Source organism: Vombatus ursinus, unplaced genomic scaffold, assembly GCF_900497805.2.
Source record: "Vombatus ursinus unplaced genomic scaffold, bare-nosed wombat genome assembly UNPS02014799.1, whole genome shotgun sequence".
Lineage (NCBI taxonomy): Eukaryota > Metazoa > Chordata > Mammalia > Diprotodontia > Vombatidae > Vombatus > Vombatus ursinus.
This window is the reverse complement of record NW_020954577.1, coordinates 52754118-52761527: the sequence shown is the minus strand read 5'-3', so window position 1 is coordinate 52761527 and position 7410 is coordinate 52754118.

Genomic DNA, 7410 nt, shown 5'->3' with positions numbered 1-7410 from the left:
TTCGGGGGGGGGGGAAGGGGAGTATTCCTCTCAAATAAGTTTAACCCAAACTCGAGTGTCTGTTCCCTGAGGGCAGAAATTGTCTTATTTATCTTTCATCTTCAGTTTTTAGCCCAGTGCCTGGCACGGAGCTGGTGTTTAATACATGTTTGTTGAACTGAATTGGAACCATTCTCATTCCCAGTATTTTTTAATTGACCAAAAACAAACAAACAAACAAACAAAAACCCAAACCCTTGGAAAGCTCATTATCATAGTGGTGATGTCCCTGACAGAAGGACCAAATCCAGAAACAAAATGGAACCAGCAAAAGAGATTGGAAGGCACCACTTAGAAAATTTCACTTTTAATACTTAAATGCCTAATTAAGCAATTATTTAATTATTGTGTTAAAGCTTAATTACCTTCCTTTGCCTTGTGGTTGTGACTGCTGCTACAAACCTCCAGCCTGACTCTCAAGTGCAAATTCGAGCTAGGGGTTCTTTATGCAATGTTCTCATTCATTTACATGAGCCCTCAGAGCCCGGTTCTTACCCTTTTTTGTCTCCGGACCCCTTGGGCCATCTGGCGAAGCCTATGGAGCCCTTCTCAGAAGAGTGTTTTTAAATGGATAGCAGAATGGATTAGAAAGCATAATCCAACAATATGCTGTTTACAAGAAACATGCCTGAAATGTAAAGATTCACACAGAGTTAAAATAAGGGGCTGGAGCAGAATCCATTATGCTTCAGCTGAAGTCAAAAAGGCAGGGATAGCAATCATGATCTCAGCCAAGGTGAAAGGAAAAATAGACTCGATTAAAAGAAATAATGTTTTTAAATGCATAAGATAACATACAGAGGATTACAAAGGAACTAAAGGTTAATGAAAATAAAGATGTAATTTTTTCCCCCATCCAAGTTCACAGATCCCTTGAAATCTACCCACAGATTCCTTTGGGGGGTGTCCGTGGACCCCAGCTTAAGCACACCTGCCTGAGAGTTAGAATAAGATTTCCCTTTCAGTCTAAAGGCCATTTTCATAAAACTCAGGCAACAAATAGCCCTGCGGTGCTTAGCTCTTCCCACCGGTAACACCCTCCCCTCCTCTGCTCTCCCCCCACCACCACCACACACATACACGGGTGTGCATGTGGGGGGGAAGAAGGCAAACCAGAGGGAAAAGATTTGGTGTCAAGGACCCCACATTTTAATTATGCTACTTGAAAAACATGTTATAATAAAAATTGCTTAAATAATATAATTATATAAGGCTTGCAACACATTTGATAGATAAGATTTCTTTTGACTCTCACAACTATCCTGTGCTACAGGGATATGCTAATATTTTTCTCATTTCACAGATGAGGAAACTGATGCTCAGCAAGGTCCATAGCAGCATCACAGATTTAGAATGGGGGGGGGGGGGGCCCTTAGAGGCAATCTAGCCCAAGCTTGTTATTTTACAGTGGAGGAAACCCAGGCTTGGAGAGGTTGTTTATCTTCCCCAAGTTCCCCCAGATAAAAAGCGGCAGAAGGAATGTGAGTGTCCATCCTCTAACTCTGAATCCATCTCATTCTAACTATCTTCCTGACTCCAAGGCCTCCACCCTCTCCCCTCATTTCCCTGCTCGATTTATACCAGAGTACAGCTTTGATTCCTGTCTCTGCCACTGACTTCTAATTTCCTTTCCAGCTCTCAGGCTTCCGACCTATGAAAAGGGCTGGGTTTTGATGTGCAAACACGATGGAGGAGGGAAGGACTGGCCTGGGCCTGCAGAAGCCAGAGTCTGGGCTGCAGCTCCTTCTTTTGCAAAGGCCTGCAAAGTGTCCAGACACATTTCTGTTCCTTCATTCCCTATTCCACACAAGTACTCGGAGAGACAGGACTCTTCACAGAGCCGGTCCTGGGGAGGGGGTTTTGTCCTTGAAAGACAGAGCTGGCTGAGAACGCTTTTGTACCGTATTATCAGGGTTTGAATATCTCTCGTTCCCTTTGTCACCCGGGCAGGCACCTCGCTTCGCAAAGCATCTGGACATCTTTCAGTGGTAATATTCTCTACGAAGACACCGTTTAAGTTCCAATTCGATCACGACCCAATTATCCGATAGATCCTGAATAGAATAAACAGGAGAGGAGGAGAAGAATGCATTGACCTCCATTCTGACTCAAATTAGGAAACCTTTTGTACCAGAAGCCTCCTTCTCTGGAAATACTGCGGCGCCATTTTGTAGAAAGCACGGCTAGGATTCCTCTGTTAGGCTTTAGATTTTCCCGTCTGAAGTTAGATAAAAATGGAGCCTTTTAAAGATGTTTTAAGAATTTTTTTTTTTTTTGTAAGCGCTGAGAAGCAGCTAAGAAACACACTCTTGGTCTGGCCAGTGTGGTAGGGGAACAGTTGTTTGTTTGTTTGTTTGTTTGTTTGTTTTTCCCTCACTGGATTTTGGTCTTTAACTTCCAAAGGTAGGTGACCTAATCTGATCAATGCCAAATTTATCCTTAATGTCTCTAGTTTACATGAAGTAAATGAAATGTGCTATATATTGGTGTCTCATTTCTGTAACTTCAAAGGCACCATCAATTCAATTCATTGGCTTTCTGTTTAAAGTGTTGGGGAAAAGAATCCTTTCCTAAAGCTGAGGGAATCTGAGCCCTGCAAGTTTCTGGACTTTAAAATTTTATTTTTCCCAAAGGCACCTATGTTCCTTCTCTCTTAAAAAAAATCTAAAATTAACTTCAATCTGAAAGCCTTTGGGGTAGAAACATCAAGATTTGCAGGAGAAAACTTCAGTCCAACAAGGATTCCTAGAATAGTATGTAATCAAGGCACTATTAGCATCCTAGATTCAGCCGGAGAGGATAAAAGGCTAGGACCCAAGCTGTAGGCACTGTCTGTTTAGCTCAAGGCGCTGTAAGCAAAAGCAACGTGAAGAGAGAAGCTTTGAGGGCCAAACCGCTGGCCTGCCCTTAATAAGACATCTTCAGGATAAGCTTCAAGGCAGACAATATGCCTTTAATGAAAATGAGCCTTAAAAAGTTTACTGTCCCTCTAGACCTGTGCGGAAGCTCAAACCTTTGCAGGGGGGTCAGTTACACTGAAAGGAGTGGCTTAGGGAGCAGTGATCCAGACCACTCCAAACCTGAGCCTGGCTGTAATGAACCCTACAGAAGCCAGAGACAGGTTTGCATCAATTCTAATCTGGTTTCGATAATGAACAGCTTAAGAAGGAAGCAAAGACAGGGCACAGAGTCTGATGTCAGGGAGACCTGAATATAAATCGGGCCTCAAATACTAGTTGTATGACTCTGGTCAAGTCATTTAACCTTTAGTACTCCATTTCCTTCTCTGAATAATAATAGTCTACTTCTCGGGAAGGTTGAGATAACATGTAAAGTGCTTTGAAAGCTTTAAGAGTGCCATATAAATGCTAGCTATTATTAAGGAAAATTGTTGGTGGCGGTGCTTTCTCTCCCTCTCTTCCTTCTTTCCCCACCCTCTCTCTCTCTTTTTTTTTTTTTTTGAGGACCGTGTCAAAAGTAGTTACTAACATAGTTCCATAAAAGAAAATTCAGAAGACTAGTGGGTACTAGTGACATGGAATTTTAGAAACCCTGGTCGGCACTGTGAAGACCGAATATGCTTTCTCTTCTCCCTTTCTAGTTCGGCAGCCAATTATAAACTATAATTAAAAATAATACCACATTTGGGGTTGTGGTTACACAACGCCAGCACAGCCAGCGAGAAGGTGAAAAATTCCATCCAGTGATTTGTACATCGCCCATCCAATTTTACAGATTTGTTTTTATTAGAGCAACCATCTGTTTTGGCATCGCACGGACATAGCTTCCGAGTCTTAGACGAACGACAGCAGGAGAGAGAAATTTTCTGGCTCTTAGGCATATTCCAGTTGAAATAATTATCGTAAGGCCTTGTTTACCCACAGCCAGTGAAGTGTTTCGTTATAAATAGAGACTATTACAGAGGTATCTACAAGGCCTCTCTGTGCCTTTTTATTTGGAAAAAAAGGGGGGGTGGTGTGTAGGGGGAGATGATTTCATTCTCTTTTCTCTCCATTACTTGCAATGTACATTTCAGATCACAGACACACCCTGTGGGAAAGTATAATAAAGTGGCAATATTTGTACTAACACTATCAAACCCAAACAATAACATGCCCTTTGAGTCTAAGATTGATATCCTCAGAGGTTTCCCATCCCCCCCGTGGCTAACATTTCATTAGAAGCTGGAACAGGGGCCCGCACCCTCTAACAATATCAGGAGCTGGGGGAATGGAGAGAGATTATGTCAGGAGGAAATGTAATGCTGCAGGAAGGCCTCCCTGGTACTCCAACTGGAGTCTTCCTAAAACATGTCCGCAGCAAGGCAAGGACGCCTTTCTGTTTGTTTGTGTTTTGTTTTTTTTTTTTTCACACAAGCCTAGAGGATTAATAGACCTGCTTCAGGCAGGAGTAGGCCTAAACCCATCGGCCACACTTCCCCTGACTCCCCGTGGAGGAAGGATTTATGGAGCCACCATGATGGTCTGGTCTGAGTTGTTGCAGTGGACAGGATGGATGTCTGATACCTTGGTTAGCTCTGATGCAGGAACATGGAAGCAAGAATGAGGGCCATGTCTCATCTTGGAAGTAAGATATTTTAGCATTTCTAAGATTTATTGTGTGTAGAGAAATGACCAATGGCCAGGTGACATGAGCAGAGGGGCCCCATGTGGGGCAACTGGGGATAATGTTACAAGGCCATGGCTCTTCTTAGTCCTTTCGATTGACCGAAACCCTGAAAGACCTCGGCACTCAGGTCCAGAAATGAGGCTCAAGTTAAGGTCAGGGCCTGGCTGGAAAGTCAGTTAATTCACTTCTAGTTTCACTTTCTAGTTTCTCTGAGACCATCTACTTCCTCATAGCAGAGTGCTATTCCATTACATTCGTGTCTCACAATGGGTGTGAGGAATGAGAGAGAACAACTCGCATAACAGCCCACCCTCCATATAAAACTGGCCGCTCAGCCCACTCCCCAGCGGATGTAGGTGCTCAGCCACCTATTACATAGGATGGGCCAGGACCAAGCCTTTGTCAAAGATGGAACCACGGCCTGGGAGGAGCCATCTAGCAGCTCGGTGGGGAGGAGCAGACAGGATGCTGGATTTGGAGTCATGGGACCGAGATTCAAACTCTTCCACTTACTAGCACATATGTGTGACAGTGGGCAAGTCATTGAACCTCTCTGGGTCTCACTTTCCTTATCTGGAAAAAGAGGGAGTTAGACTGCATGGCCTTTGTGGTCCCCTGTGATCCTGGGAGGAGCCAAAGGAAAAGGAAATTAGGGAGACTGTCCTCCCCTCCCCACAGCAGTTTAGCTGCTGGTGTGATTACCCAGGCTCATTTTAAAAGATATTCAACATACTCTCTTCTGTTCTTTTGGGTCTTTTTCTTTTCGCTCTCTACAGTTTTTCCCCGGTGATTGTGTCAGCCTCCAACATCTTTACAGAGATGCCTCCCAGATCTATATATTCAGCCATTATCTAGGGCAACTAGGTAGTGCAGTGGATATACACTGGGCCCAGAGTCAGAAAGATCTGAGTTCGAATTCAGTCTTAGACACTAGTGCTGTCTGACCCTGGGCAAGTCACGTAACCAACCTCAGTTTCTTCAACTCTGAAATGTAAATAATAATAGTATCTACCTCACAGGGCTGTGGTGAGGACCAAAGAAGATAATAATCACAAAACACTTAGGACAGTGCCTGGCACATAGTAGGGTTTAATAAATGAGTTTCCTTCTCCTGATCTCTAGTCCTATATTACTATGTTACGTATATTATCATATTACTATATGACACTAGGTGGGCATCTCCACATGCCCTCAACATGCCCAAGGTGGAGCTGATTGTATTCCTCTACCCCCTGCTGTGAACTCCCCCTGCAAACTTCCCTGTTACTGTTCATGGCCACGCTCTCCTTCTAGTAGCTTCAGTTAGTAAACTGGAGCTAATTTTGACTTCTCCCTCTCCCTCAGCCTTCAGATTCAATCCCTTGCCAAGTGTTTTTAATTCTGCTTCTAATGTCTCCTCCACTAGTACCTTCTGTTTGGACTGTAGCAATAGACTCCTAATAGGTCTCCCTGCCTTCAGACTGTCCCCTCTCCAATCAATTCTCCACAAAGCTTCCAAATTGGCATTACTAAAACAATGTTCTGATCATGTCATTTATTCCCCTGAGAAGATGTGATAGTTCCCTATTGAATAGAGGAAAAAAAACAATCCTTAGCCAGTCATATGAAGATCTACACAATCTGATACTTCACACATCCTTTTTATTATTCAATATTTATTTTATTTTATTTTTGTTACATTTGAATTATAAGCTGTTTTGCTCCCTCCCTCCCAACCCAGCACTGAAGAAGGCCAACATTTGACACAGATACTTACATGGAATCACACAATGCATAATTCCGGAGGTCAGTTCTTTCTTTCGAGTTGGATAGCATCTTCCTTCATAGGTCCTTTGTAGTTGATTTGAATAGTCATGCGACTCCGCTTTGTTCATTCACAGTCATTCTTCAAACAGTACTGCTGTTATTGTATACAACATTCTCTTGGTTCTGCTCATTTCACTCTTCATTATTTCACACAAGTCTTTCCATGTTCTCTTAAAATCATTTCTTTTTTTTTTTTCATTTTTTTTGAGGCAATTGGGGTTAAGTGACTTGCCCAGGCTAGTAAGTGTCAACTCTCTGAGGCTGGATTTGAACTCAGGTCCTCCTGATTCTAAGGCCAAAGCTCTATCCACTGCACCACCTAGCTGCCCCATGCTCATCATTTCTGACAGCACTGTAGTGTTCCATCACAATCATATACTACAATTTATTCAGCCATTCTCCAGTTGATGGTCATCTTTCCAGCTCTTTGCCACCGCAAAGAGAGCTGCTACAAATAGTTTAGAACATATGTCACTTTAGGAAACAGACCTAATAGTGGTATTGCTGGTCAAAGGGTATATACACAGTTTTGTAACTCTCGGAGCATAATTCCAGATTGCTCTCCAGAATGGTTGGATCAGATCACAGTTTTGGCAACATTATATTAATGTCTCAATTTTTCCACCTCCCCTACAATATCTGTTATTTTCCCCTTCTATCATTTTAGTCAATCTGATGGCTATAAGATATCTCAAAGTTGTTTTAATTTGCATTTCTCTTATCAATAATCATTTAAAGCCTTTTTTACGTGATTGTAGATATACAGATATATGTATCTTTGATTTCTTCTTCCAAAAACTGCCTGTTCATATCATTTAATCACTTATCAATTGGGAAATGACTCATCTTCTTATAAATTTGAAAATTTTCACTAAATCTTTGAGATATGAGACCTTTATCTGAGAAGCTGTCTAGAATATCCCCCCCCCCACCAAT